The sequence below is a fragment of the Pezoporus occidentalis genome, unplaced genomic scaffold (genome assembly GCF_034315485.1).
Source record: "Pezoporus occidentalis ecotype Australia unplaced genomic scaffold, CSIRO_AGI_Poc_V1 ctg354, whole genome shotgun sequence".
Lineage (NCBI taxonomy): Eukaryota > Metazoa > Chordata > Aves > Psittaciformes > Psittacidae > Pezoporus > Pezoporus occidentalis.
In genome coordinates this window covers 212,280-227,924 of record NW_026915527.1, presented here as the reverse complement: position 1 = coordinate 227,924, position 15,645 = coordinate 212,280, and positions in this window count along the sequence as shown.

Genomic DNA, 15,645 nt, shown 5'->3' with positions numbered 1-15,645 from the left:
AAGCCGAAAGTCAAAACACTGCACTGCACCAGCTACCAAGAAGGAGAAAAATGACTGCTACTGCTGAACCCAGGACATTGGGCAAGGCTGTTCAACTAGTTTTCAGTTATACAAATCAGATGTTTATTTGCATATGTTATGCTAGTAAAAAAATGCAGTGAGGAAAAGAGGAAAAGAATTGATAGAAGATAATCTTAAATAGTTAGAACTACAACAGCAGTAATCCATAACTATATTAATGGAAACTCTAGCTGCAGTCCTTTGTGCAATGTCACTAATGGTTGCTGTGGAAATAACAATGTCACTAATCCAAAAATGCAAGAAAAGAGTGTCTGTAAACTCAAAGCCCAGTCTGCAGCATTTCTAATGTTAAATTTCTAATGCTAAATTTTATTTACAGGATTGTATTTCGCACCCATAAATCATATTCTCTCAATCTTCTTTTCTGCCTCCCACCCAGCTGCACCTCCACCCACCCTACTTCAAGTCTGTACTGCTTGTGCAAGGTAATGTTCATCACTGCATATAGTAAAATCGTTCTACCTTCTGTTACCCAACAGTGCTTCTTTTTCAGTTCATATCATTAATACTTAGTCATACAGATATTATTCATTCTCTGAACTCCTAAAATGAGGTTTATATCCTTAGCAACTGACATAATATGGAGAGCTATTTTCCTCAGCTGTATCATCACATGTTCCTATTTCTGCTTGCAAACAGACTCTGTTGTTGTTGAATAATGTGTGTCAACAACAGCCTTCAACAAGATATTTCATATCAGTTAATATTTAAAACATGTCTTTACTTCCCAAGCAATGTCACCAGTCTGAGTTACTGCAGTCTTTCAGCCCAAAATTAGATCACTGTCAGCTAGTACTAAGCCAGGCACCTATTAAGCCTTGGTTCTAGTATAAAAATATACATATGCATATATATATCTGGTCTTGCTTTAAATAATACTGCCTCTTTATATGTAAAAGCATGACAGATATGTTACATTGCCTAAAATATTTGATCACATAATAAAAGTTACTCCCATGAACAAAAATTATGCTTTTTATTTTAAAACTTTGTATTTACTATATTTTGCTCAATGTGCCCCAAATAGAAGAGCCAAGACTAAAATTCTTTGTAGAAAATAACATTGTTTCAATAGTCACACTCAAATTTTATATTCAGTAGGCAAAAAGTGCAGGATATGCAATGATTTTAAAAAAGAATGCATCTAGTTTTAGATACGTGTTTGCATTAGCATACTATCGTATAATAAAGAAAGAGGTGTTGAAAGACTACCTTTTGTTACTAAGCATGAAGCAGACTCAGTAAAGTCAGCTGGTCTCTCAGCATAGACCCAATTTAAATAGACCCTCTATCATCTATAATTTATTCCTTTCCCCAAAACAGTAAACATTTTAAGAAATGAGGAAAGACATAAGGCCAGAGAATACTATAGCATCAGGAATACTAAAAAGCTGACTTCTCTGTAAGTAAATTCTCCATTCAATGAGGAAAATATGTCTATTGTTCAAATACACATCTTATTTCTGGATGTTATTTGGCCAATAATAGCAGCAGACTCCTTACAATTCCACATTCCTTTTAGACTGACCATGCTTAAAAAGCACTGCAAGGAAGCAAAAAAACCCCCCCAAATTAATACAACTAACATCTTAGTACACAAGGGGAGCTTCTGTTCATGCAGTACTACAGCAAAATCTTGCTCCATACACAAACCTAGTTGGTATGACCTGATTCCCTTTTCCATATATATAACCATGTTAAAAAAAAAAACAAACAAACAAAAACAAACTAAAAGAACCCACCGAACAACAAAACCTTACAGAAAACCAAAACAAACACAACAAAAACAACAACAAAAAAACACCCTGAAAAAATCATTTATGCATCTATTCATCACAAAATACTACTATTTTGGCCCTCTTTTGGTTATCCTTCTGCTAGAGCCTCACTTTCTTAAACCCCTCCAAATGACAGAAATACTGCATCTTACAGTCACAAATACTTTACCCCCAAACCTGGCACAGATTGCCCAGAGAAGCTGTGGCTGCCCAATCCCTGAAAATGTTCAAGACCAGGTTTGATAGAGCTTTGAGCAACCTGGTCTAGTATAAGGTGTCTCTGCCTTTGACAGTGGGGTGAGAACTAGATGAGCTTTAAGGTCCCTTCCAACACAAGTCATTCTGTAATTCTATGAAAAGAAATAACAATTTGAATCTTGAATAAGGGAGGTGAGAACTACAGGGACCACAGTTATTCCCTCAGGCTCCAAAGACAGCCAGAAAGTCTGTTGCTTGTTTTCTCCAAGGATATTATCATCTCAGCACAAAATTTTCTGTAGGTCTTCTGAAAGCAGGCAGAACTGGGGAAGTAGGTAAGGCAGTGTTTCTTGAGAAGCAGAGGGTAAAGTTAGGCTGACCAAGGGATAGCAGTATGGGACTAAGTGTGTGGGGAAGTACTTAAACCAGCATACTGTATGTACCACCTTTTTTTTTTTTTCAAGAAGATTGAATGACAGAGGGGACAAATTAAATAAATACGATACTATTACATGCCACCCCTACTTCTATCAGAGGCATTCCTTATGCACCTTTTACGCCAAACTCTTCAAAAAGGTGCCTCTTCAGTAACTCTCCTAGAGAAAGTATGGGTTTGGCCTTGAGAGGGAAACTATATTTTGTAATAAGTTCAGCTGAATTTGTCTGTTGAACATAGACATATGTATATACATGCATATATTCTCATAGTTGCACATAAAATATCAACATTTCCTTTTCTTCTCCCCTTGAAAATGTTACTTTGAGTGTTAAAAAAGTCCCTTGTCAATTATCTGTACTGAAAATAGAGATTGTTTTTATTAGCAAATACTTTATTATAATTGCATGCAGTTATCCATTCCTTTAGTTAGCTGTTATTGCCAGCAGAGATGATCCTTAGTCCGTCTCTAATGACGTCAGATTTGTCACTATTCTGGGCATTAATCCAAGTACAAAGATAGGAATGAAAATTATAGGCTCTTCCTACATAGCTTTCCTTTTTAGCAACTTCATGCAGGCTCTACATTAGCAACTTTTAACTTCTCTCAGATTTCTTCCTACATAAGTCACTCTGAAAAATGGATCAAAAGTGAAATAAATTCAGCTCACTTCTATAAGGAAATTTATTCCTTAACTTCTTGCTGAAAACATACTTTTTAAAAATTCAAATAAAGTTAATAGGTTTCTGTGTTTGTTCTTTGTTTCTATTATTTTCTATAGTATCTATCACATTAGTATCTATGAAAAATATTAGTGGCATTTTCTTCACAATATTTATGAAGTGGAAAATATCATTATCCTCATTTTAGCAACAGGGAACTCATGCACAAGAAACTGTATGCCATGTTCAACATCATAAGAGAAGATTATGCTGAAATCAGGGATACTTTTCTGAAAGTACAATATTTCTCATTCCCATTCTTTCAGTGATTTGGAAAATATTGCTAGATATTCTTACTGCTGTTGTATGATGCTAATTACACAGAATGCTGAATGCAATTTCTTTATTTGATCTTAATCATCATACTACCTTAATGGCTAGGAGCCCACATAATGGGTCAGTACTCATTCCATCAACATTAACAAAAGAACGAGTTGGAAATGTTAAAAATAATAAGTATTAAGTAACCAAATAAAAATACATTACCAAATTTAACTCACCCCTAGTCCAAAGTAATTGACAGCAAGTCTATTTTGAAGCAGGAGACAACTAAGGTGTCACTGATACCACCTGTCATTTATGCTTTGACACAGAAGAGAAACTTGTAAGGCACATCGACATCCTACTGGTAATGGAAAAATATCCATATTTGATTATATGGAGCTCCTACATAGCAGTAGGGGTTTATTTAATCAAACATTGCTCCCTCTCTGTTTATCAAATCTCTTGTAGCATATAAAGTAAATACCTTAAAAGAGATTTATTGTTTCACTGAATTTTAAATGGACATATTGACAACACACTGGACATGTGCTAGACTTTTTTTGTTGCTTTCCTTTAGAGACCTTTCCTCTTTCTTCACTTCTCTATCATAATGAAAAAATAAGGAAACCATATTTGCATGTAGCTCTTCATCCTCACTCTGAAATAAAATCAGAAACCGTTGCCAAAAACTTCTTGGCTGCTTTTCACAATGAGATGTATTAATTTAGGGTTAAAATGAGCAATCAAATGTGATTACAAATGGAATGGTGATTGGGAAGCACTTAATCACTTAACTAAGATAAAACATTAGAAGCAGCAAATCAGAAAATACTTCAAGAAAGAAAAATCTGAGAGGCTGCAAACACAATCAAAAGAGAAACTAAATGGCAGGAAAATCATTAGCAAAACAGCATTTGACAAGCCTGATCACCTCCTACTTATTTTTGTCCTATCATTTTAAAACGGTCACTTCCAACAGGCCATTTCTAGCTTTTTCCTTCTCTCCTCCTTCCCCTTGCTAGTCCGTTTGTTAAACAAAAAGTACTCATTCTTCTACTCCTTATGAGTCTTTCACTTTCTAACCACTCCAAACATGTATTACTGTAGAACCTAATACAGGACTTTACAAACAAGTCTGTCAGATATACCAGAAACAAAAACACACAAGCAGCATAACAAAATAATCCATTACACCCTCCAGATGTATGTAATTGGTTAGCTCTTATGCTATATTCATACAATACCATAGAGCATTTAGGAGTTACACCATTGACCAAGATTTTATTATTAATATTCTATCCACGACTCAAGATTTTGAAATAACAAATAAAAACTTGTGGGGATTTCACAGTTTCCCGAAGCAGAGCAAAAATGTTCAGTCTCTTGGTACATCATATACTGGGCAGTATCAAAAGAAGCGTGACTGGCATGTCAAAAGAGGTGATCCTGGCTCTCTACTCAGCTCTCCTGAAACCCCACTTGGAGTACTGTGTGCTGTTCTGGTGTCCTCAACATAAAAGGGGCATGGAGCTGTTGGAACAAGTCCAGAGGAGGGCCATGAGGATGATCAGGGGACACCTCCTGTAGGAAGACAGGATGAGAAAGTTCAGCCTGAGGAAGAGATGGCTGTGTGGAAACCTCATAGCAGCTTTCCAGTATGTGAAGGGGGCCTACAAGGGTGCTAGAGAAAGATTCTTCATCAGGGATTGTAGTGATTGGACAAGTGGTAATGGGTTTAAACTTAAACAGGGGAAGTTTAGGTTAGATATAAGGAAGAATTCCTTTACTGTGAGGGTGGTGAGGCACTGGAACAGGTTGCCCAAAGAAGTGGTGAATGCTCCATCCCTGGCAGTGCTCAATGCCAGGCTGAACACAGCCTCGGGCAACATGGCCTAATGTGAAGCGTTCCTGCCCGTGGCAAGGGAGTTGGAACTAGCTGATCTTAAAGCCCTTTCCAACCCTAAGTATTCTATGATTCTATGATCATAAATTAATGTTGTGGTTTAAACCCAGCCACACAGCTTGTTCACTCACTTCCCCCCTTCCTCCTTCTTTCTTTCCGCCTCCCCCCCCCCCCCCCCCCCCCCGGCTCCCGGAGGGATGGTAAGGAGAATCGAAAGAATGTGACTCCCACGGGTTCAGATAAAAGCAGCCCAGTAACTAAGGTATAACACAAATCACTACTGCTACCACCAATGATAATAATGATAAGAGAAAATAACAAGGGAAGAGAATACAATGACTTAGCAACAACTAAAAACATTGGTGTTATCAGCTCTGTTCCCAGGCTGAAAGTCAAAACACAATGCTGCACCATCTACTAAAAAGGAGAAAAAATTGACTGCTACTGCTGAACTCAGGACAGTATCCACCCCTTATTCCATCCCATTAACTTCATGCTCAGATCCCCCATTTTCAATATACCATCGCTCTTATATATATACATCCACATACACACACAGACAGAGAGAAAGAGATCATTTCTTAGGGCATGGACCAATCCCTATAATGCTGCCGAGTCCATTCGGTCCATGATGTCAGGTTCCATCTCTTGTAACAGTCTTTCAGGGCAGCAAAGGCTGTGTGCAGTATTGGATCGTTGCCTGCTGATGCTGATTGTTCCTTTACTGCAGAACTCGTCTGGTTCTATCAAAGTTCATTCTCTATTGGGATGATGGTTGGGGGAAAGTCAGGGCCAGTTGCTGGTGACTTGAAGACATCTAGTTGATGGGCTGTAAAAGTATTACACAGCTGGCAACAGCATACAATCAAGTTCATTGGCTGTTTTCCCCTAAAATCAAATCCCCTTGAGGTATACATCGGACTTCCCCATCTTCCCGCATTACCCACCAAGTATACCCAGGTCCCTGATCAAAAGCAGTCCCACAAGTGGGTTTGCCTTTACCTGAAGCAGGAATAACCCAGACTGTCTTCCCCAGCAAATTCTTCATATGCACCATGGGAACTTTGTCCCCCTCTACAGTATGTAAAAGTTCTGACTGGGCCAGGCCAGGCCTGTTGGCAGATCCTCTGGTGTTGACCAACCAGGTGGCCTTTGGTAAGTGTGCATCCCAGTGCTTGAAAGTTCCCCCACCCATTGCTCTCAGTGTAGTTTTTAACAGCCCATTGTACCGTTCAATTTTCCCAGAGGCTGGTGCATGGTAGGGGGTGTGATATACCCACTCAATGCCATGCTCTTTGGCCCAAATATCTATAAGGTTATTCCGGAAATGAGTCTCATTGTCTGACTCAGTTCTCTCTGGGGTGCTGTGTCACCACAAAATCTGTTTCTCAAGGCCCAGGACAGTGTTCCAGGCAGTGGCATACGGCACAGTGTATGTTTCCAGCCACCCGGTGGTTGCTTCCACCATGGTAAGCACATGGCGCTTGCCTTGGCAGGTTGGTGGGAGCATGATATAGTCAGTCTGCCAGGCCTCCCCATATTTGTATTTCAGCCTTCGTCCTCCATACCAAAGAGGCTTTAACCGCTTGGCTTGTTTAACTGCAGCACATGTTTCACACTCATGAATAACCTGGGCAATAGTGTCCATTGTTAAGTCCACCCCTCGATCACGGGCCCATCTATATGTTGCATCTCTGCCCTGATGGCCTGAAGTGTCATGGGCCCACCGGGCCAAAAATAATTCACCTTTATGTTGCCAATCTAAGTCCATCTGAGCCACTTCAATCTTAGCCGCTTTATCCACTTGTTGGTTGTTCTGGTGCTCCTCAGTGGCCCGACCCTTGGGAACATGGGCATCTACATGGCGTACCTTCACCACCAGGTTCTGCACCCGGGCAGCAATATCCTTCCACAGTGCAGCAGCCCAGATGGGTTTACCTCTGTGTTGCCAGCTGCTCTGCTTCCATTGCTTCAACCACCCCCACAGGGCATTTGCCACCATCCATGAGTCAGTATAGAGGTAAAGTGCTGGCCACTTTTCTCATTCAGCAATGTCCAGGGTCAGCTGAATGGCTTTCACCTCGGCAAACTCTCTCCTTCAGCAGTTTCTGCAACTTGTCATAGAGGACTCCATACAGCTGCCTTCCATCTCTGATGCTTTCCCACAATACAGCAGAACCCATCAGTAAACAAGGCATACTGCTTTTCACTTTCTGACAGTTTATTATATGGTAGGGCCTCTGCAGCACACATCACCTCCTCCTCTGGTGACATTCCGAAATCTTTGCCCTCTGGCCAGTCCATGATGACTTCTAGAATGCCCGGACAACTGAGATTTCCTATTCGAGTTCGTTGTGTAATTAGTGCAGCCCATTTACTCCATGTAGCATCAGTTGCATGATGTGTAGAGGAGACCCTGCCTTTGAACATCCAGCCCAGCACGGGCAACCGGGGTGCCAGGAGGAGCTGTGCTTCAGTGCCAACCACTTCCGAAGCAGCTCGAACCCCTTCATAGGCTGCCGGTATCTCTTTCTCAGTTGGGGTATAGCTGGCCTCAGATCCTTTGTATACCCAACTCCAAAAGCCAAGGGGTTGACCTTGAGTCTCCCCTGGAGCTTTCTGCCAGAGGCTCCAGGTAGGACCATTCTCCCCAGCTGTGGTGTAGAGCACATTTTTTACATCTGGCCCGCTCCGGACTGGTCCAAGGGCTACTGTATGAACTATCTCGCGTTTAATTTGCTCAAAAGCTTGTTGTTGCTCAGGGCCCCATTTAAAATCATTCTTCTTCTGAGTCACATGATAGAGAGGGCTTACAATTGAACTGTAATTTGGGATGTGCGTTCTCCAGAAGTCCACTGCACCCAAGAAAGCTTGCATTTCTTTCTTATTAGTTAGTAGAGACACTGCTGTTATCTTGTTGATCACATCTGTGGGGATCTGTCTACGTCCATCTTGCCATTTTATTCCCAAAAATTGAATCTCCTGTGCAGGTCCCTTGACCTTACTCCGTTTTATGGCAAAACCGGCTTTCAGCAGGATTTGGATTATTTTCCTCCCTTTCTCAAAGACTACTTCCGCTGTACCGCCCCACACAATAACGTCATCAATGTATTGCAGGTGTTCTGGAGCTTGCTCCTGTTCCAGTGCAGTCTTGATCAGTCCATGGCAGATGGTAGGGCTGTGTTTCCACCTCTGGGGCAGTCAGTTCCAAGTGAACTGGACAACCCCTCCAAGTAAAAGCAAACTGTGGCCTGCACTCTGCTGCCAAAGGAATTGAGAAAAACGCATTGGCAATATCAATCGTGGAATACCACTTGGCTGCCTTTGACTCTAATTCATACTGAAGTTCTACTGAAGCACCAGCTACTAAGAAGGAGAAAAAATTGACTGCTACTGCTAAACCCAGGATAATGAACTATAATATTTATTTCTTCTAATGTTTTACACTGTAAATATGTTAAATACTTACATAGTGTGATTCAAATACCAACTTCCCTTATCATATTTGCAACCCGGTATGTCCCACTCTCTGCATAGAAACAAAGAAGTACATGAGTCCAAAAATTATTAAGATAAGCTGTGTCTGCCCCATCCCTGGAAGTATTCAAGGTCAGCTTGGATGGGGTTTTGAGCAACTTGGTCTAGCAGAAGATGTGTCTGTTTGTGGCAGTGAGCTGGAACTAAATGATGGTTAAGGTCCCTTCCAACCCAAACTATTCTGTGATTCTATGATCAGGACTCATAAATGGACAGTTATAAAAAATGCCATTACCAAGATTGTCATGAACAAACAAACAGAAGACAAAAGGACCCAATTATCACTTCTGTACTTAACTTTTGTCATATTTCTATATGACACTATTCTGAGAAAAAGAATTTGAACAGTATCACTTGACTGTATTTTTATTTTCCATCTCTAACAAATCTTCTAGCTTGTCAAAATGCCCAAAATGGATTTTAAGTTTAGATGCTGGTTTTTTCACCATTTGTTTTCAATTGTCAGTGTGTTTGTAGAAAAAAAATTTTCCACTAGGGCCTGTGTAAGCAGCAAATGAAGTGAGAATCCTGACACTGATTTCAGCGCTTACAAGGTATCACTTATATCAAGCTACATCTCGATAGGCCATAGGGGATGGCTAGGACTTCGCAGTACACACCTAAAAGAAATCAAATATTGCCCCCTAGTGCCTGCAGGACCAAGCGCGTCGTTTATGAACAACTGATTTTGAACATTATACCTTAACAATACAGTCTTTTGATGGGAATTTGCAGCAGAAGCCTGGAGGATTGTGGTAATGCATTAACTCCAACACCCAGCAAAAAGCTGTGCTCCTTAACCCTTGCTGGGTGAGTTCATCACAATATAGCTTAAGAATGAGCTGTATCAGTATATACCTGGGTAAGAACCCTTAATTCTGCAAAAAAGGAATTGAAAACATTAGCAAAGAACTTCAGGAAAGAATTACTATTGTGTACTTGGGACACAAGGGATATGCATATCAAAATATTAGTAAAAAGGTTTTTTTTTTCTACTCAAAGTATATTAACTGGAAGTACTGAGTAAATTGACCTTAGTTTTCCAAATGAGCCCATAGCTTACCATATTAAAGACGGCATTAAGCTACTGTAAATATATATTCAGTTCACCATCAACTTCAGAAAACACAGAAGAGAGATTCCCTAAAAAGCCAGGGAATCATGTCATTGAGTAGCATTCGTTCTGAAGACATTCAAGGATTAAAGCACAGAAAAGCAGGATCAAAAAAGCAAGCACTAGTAACAGTAATTAATACAATAACACAAGTTTAATCTTTTGAAAACAAAAGCACATCCATAGTAATCAAAGCAACTTGCTTTATTTCTGTATAGGATGTGTTAAGGCACTGGAGAAATATTATAGTAAAAGCTCTAGGATTGCACTTGGCTTCATGCGATCAATGAATCATGAACAGAAAGTTTTCCAGAAGAAACAGCACTTGCAGTATCACCATCTTCTGCTACACTTCAGAAAGAGAACTGAACCAATTAAACTAACCAACCAGTAAGCAAAATGCTCTTATACTCAGCATATATCCAAACTGTTAATGTAGGAAGGCAACTTAGCACACTTCACAAAAACACACTTTATACACAAATAATATATATGCCTGCCACATATGTCTTTGTGTCCTTACTTTTCATTCTCTGAACACCGAATGCCTCCAGGCTAGCTGCTGGCTGGCATGTCATCAGTCACTTACACCTTACTCTCTTGCCTTCAGATCTCCTACTTGTCTTTATTATGTCTATATTCTTTCATCTAAAATAATTATGTAGTGGTATTTTGTTATGTCTATAATCCTGTAGTCAGAAAAGAAATTTAAACAAAAAAGCCTGAAGGTCCCACATTTCGACTCCTCATGACATCACCAATTCTTCTGCTAGTGCACATTCAGTAAGAAACCTATGATATATACTGTACATTATAATTCCTTTAAACATGATCAGCATACCAATATCTACCATCTAGGAAAAAAAAAATAAATCTGACATTAAGGGCTTCAAGTAACAAAAACATGTATGAAGAACACAGACTATTATAAAATAAAACTGTAAGATCCAGGATAAGAGGAAAAAGTGATACTAAAAGCTGAAGCCTTCAGTGGAGAAGCAGGATAAGAAGCCTATTTAATAAGGCTGTAACCCAATAGCTTGTCTCCATTTAGTTAACACTGAAGGGGCACAGAGTGACATGCTGAGTTAGCTAGTTTTGTTATGGTGACAGCTTCAGGCAGCTACTTAAATCAGTTCTTATATGTCTTCATGAATTAGAATTGCTTTAATACTTTTTTCCTGACAACTAGTCAGCTTCCCCCAAAAGCCACAAGCATAAAAACTTATCCACTAAATAAGGCATATTTAGATAGGGGGTTTTTATGCTTTTTTGTACCTGGCTTTTGAGAAAAAAAACCATTGCATTAAAAATAGAAAAAATAAATTATAAATGTCTTCTCAAGAAGATTCGATTTCTAAAACCTGTCTAGTTTGTGCGAACCAGTGCCTGCTACCATTTACTTCTGGCTCCACATAAAACTGACAATTTTAGCGTGAACTAGCAAAGTAAAATTGGAGGAAAAAAATCTAAATTGACATTTTGCTTCATTACTTTGTCTTAGCAGAATACAACTCATCAATTCCAAAGGTTCCCAACTCTTCCAAACAGTTCCCAACTTCACACCCATTTATAAAGTCCTCAGTGATATGGACAGGCCCTGTTTCCCTCTCATGCCTTCCTCAGTAATACCCAACTATGTTTATGGACATTTCATAATCAGTTCACAATGCCCTTTTAGAGTGGCTTGTTTTTTTTTTCCCCAACTGCAGATTTTGTATAAAGTTTTATATATGAACTGTAAAAATAGAAAACTTTCCTACAATCCAAGAACCCTACTAAATAAAGCTTGCAGACTTCTTCGAACTGTTAAATCTGTGCCCTTAACACCCTCCTCTACATATTCAGGACCATAGTGTAGGGGTACTGAAACCAAGTTTCTTGTAAACCAGGCAGTATTTTTAATCTTTTTAATATTCCTTACATGTATCTATGTACCAAGCACTCAGGTGGAGAAGGAATTAGACAGATGCAACAATCCATGAGAAAGATTTACAGCTACATTAATAACTTTGACAACCATTGTATCTTTAACTAGGCAACAAGTTTCAGGCACATGGCATAACAATTTCACTATTATTGTTATGATCTGTAAGAAAGATCTGTTCTGAGTCAGACTGAGGATGAAAGTTTTTTTTTCAAGTGGTGAAGGGCCACACTTGGCCTTTCTCCTACCCTTTCAAGCCTGTTCAAACAGCAGAGAGAGAGATACCCAGACCTGCTACAGCAACACTTCAAGCAAATCCCAATTTTCACAACTTTCTCCTCATTCATATTCTAATTCATACCCAGTTAAAAAATCAAGCAGATGTAACTAGCATCTGTTTTCACATCTTCTTTTCCCCCACTCCCCAAATGTAGATAGTCCAGCAGGTAAAAGCGTAATATTAACTTAAATCCAAAACACCTAGTTAAGCACAAGCATAGTTAGCTGTGCTTACATGCTGTTCACTTCGAGTCATCTGAATATGAAGCAACCATCTACTCTCTTATTTAGCTGGGTGCCAGATTTAAATTAAATAAATAGTATATAATCTGTCTAAATCCACTAGTAAGGCATATCCAGTTGCAGTTCAACATTTTTTCCCTCCAGACCCTTCTTTTGACAACAAGCATGCAGGACATGTTATATATGAAGCAGAAAAATTTCATTGTCACAAAAGACCCAGGATCCACAATAAAATAAATCATCAATAGGTTACAAACATTGCTTACACAAGATTCATCACCTATAAGCTTAAAGACTCCAAAAATCTCCAAAACAGATTATGGTAGCTACAAATCACAGAAGAGGAAAAGCTGTACTGATGACTTCTAGCATTTGCCCACCAGCTTCACAAAAAAACCTACAGATTCTTAAGAAGGCCATATTAGAATTTTTAGAGTGTAAACAATTTCCTCAAAACATAATTCTTTTAAGCAGATTCTGTAATACTCTAACTGCTTCTGGAGGCCCAGTGCTTGGTTTTTATTAAGCTTGTTAACTAAGCAACACAAGCAGACAGCTTACAGCTGTGTAAAATCAGGAGGTTACATTCACCTGAAGTTCTGTCCACGTGTGTGTGTGTGTGTGTGTGTGTGTGTGTGTGTGTGTGTGTGTGTGTGTGTGTGTGTTGATGAAGATAGGTAGCTTTCATTCAATCTTGCTCAGACACATCACAAAAGCTCATTTCTCCACAAAATCTTTTTTAAAATACTTTTAGAAGTGGTCCATAACAACTCTAACTTACAGACTACCAGGTATCTTACAGCGAAATTAAATGTACTGTTGAAAACAGTAGTTCTTTTTTAATATGTCTACTTCCTGGACAAAGACACTATTAGAAAGTGAAACCTTTCCAGGAAGGACTAATCAGTCTGGTAAGTCTGACATTAGTGTCATGTGACTGTAACAACCATTCTCTACCACCCCCACCCCCCTCAAAAAAAAAAGAAATTGCTCATTGGTTTTCTTTTTTATTCATTCTTTTAAAGAAAGAGATAAAAGGAAATTGAATCTCTCATATTTGGCAGTTTGCATCACATGGCTTTTCTTTTTCCAGGCCTGCTTTGATTCTGATCTTTCTTACAGCTTTTATCTCATATGTTTTCAGATGTGATCTAGACCACATCCTTGGAGTGCACAAAGAGCTTACAGTATCGAATTTTCTGTCTTTTTAACACCTTGTTTGCTTTAATATATGTAATGCTTGTGAAAGATGACAGTGGTTTTATTGGCATTTAGAAATTTAGCTCTCAAGCAGTAACACACAAAAAGCAAAAGCAATAGAGGTGCACACATCTCCACAAAGCTCTGCCAAGACAGCTTAATGCCATCTAATCCTATTACTTATTACAGTTTCTACTGCCTTGCCCATTGGAGATGTCAGGCATATAGATATTGGTATGTAGTTTCCTCGCTCATTCCTGAAGTCCCTTTAGGCAGTCATATTTGTGTCACATTTGCCATTTTGCAACAGCACTTAGTATGATGGATAGAAAGCAAAAACTTAGCACTCTCTTTTCCCCAGCTACAAATTATTTAATGATTCCATGATTAATATATCTGATCATCCCAAATAATTTCTTTTTTATCTTTTCTGTTCACTCTATTGATAATTCAGTTTAAAGCATATAGGAAGAGTTCTGCTGTGGAAGTTTTTTAAAAAAAAAAAAACACACACAAAAAAAAACAAAAACAAAAACAAACAAAAAAACCCACCAAAAAACCTACAACTTACTTTCTCTGTTCTGGTTCTATTATCATTGCTCTTCCCACCCAACCTTAACTCTCTGCAGATCCTCAGGATTCTTTTGCAGGATTTCTGCTCATAAATACCAAAGTTACTAGTTTTGATTCCTTTTTGCTGGGTTGTTGTTCTAACTCAGTTTAGCTTTCATTCAATCTAATTTTAGCCTTCATTCAGCATTTCACAAAGACTTGCAATCCTTTCCGTTTCCTTTTCGGACACAACTTTCTTTGTATCCTCTCTGGAAAATTCCCCTGCACCCCCCCCCCCCCTTTTTTTTTTAAGTAATTGCCCTATGCCTGTGTTTTAATTATGTTGGCATCCTTCAGAGCTTGGCCCTCCGCTGCAGCCACAGAAGTAAATAATCACACAAACAGTCCTTCTGCAAACTACAGAAGAACATAATGCAAACACTGAATTGTGAATTTTCAGTGCACCCTGTAATTTAATTCACAATGTGCTATAGTCTCATTGCTAAGATGAAAACTAGTAGTAAGCTTTTCATACAATAAGCACATCCCAAAGCACAGAGCAATCCAAGTGATCAAAGACTACTCTCATAGCACAGGAAAAAGACCATCTACACAATCTTTTAGGAACTGCCAATTCCTTTCCCTAATTCAGTGTTACTATACTGAATTAAAACTTTAAAGTTTACAAACACTGCTCAGAATCATGCCGGTATCAATAACGCAAGTTAAATTCTAGGACTCTTAAGTAAGTGGGTGCCACATTCAGGCACCAGCCCTCTCATATAATAAGAGCTGCATAATCAGAGCTTGACTTATTTTGAGTCAAATAAAAGCCTAAAGAATTATTAATAATAAATATTAATAACAAGGACATACAGGAGAGACCATTTGAACAAACCAAATTATTTTCTAAGGTAACAAATGCACACTCCAAACTGGAAACAAAATCACAGAACTCAGGGGGACTACTATAGAGCATATGGGTGTCAGATGGAAAGGCTTTGTGGGGAACTTGCTACAGTACTTAAATATGGAGTCTGGCAGAATCCTGTCATGAAAACCTACTGTACACTTTTTTACACTCTGTATTAAAACAGCTTAATTCCATGTTTTCACACAGAATTCATAGTGCAGTCCAAGAAAAAAAACAAAAACAAAAAAACGTTGCTACTAAATCACAAGAACTCTCTCTGCAACTCAGGCCTCTCAAATTTTCTCTGCCCAGTCATGTCATCTGACTGGTCACACAAGAATATATGTCAGCTTGGAGCTTGTCATGGCGCTGATTAGAGATTATTTTTCAAGGAGCCGTAGTTAATATGCTTAAGCTATTGGACAAAAATGTCATATATGCTCTTTATATGCACTTTGCTCTCTGCATTAAATCATATGCATCATAGATCTTTAAGG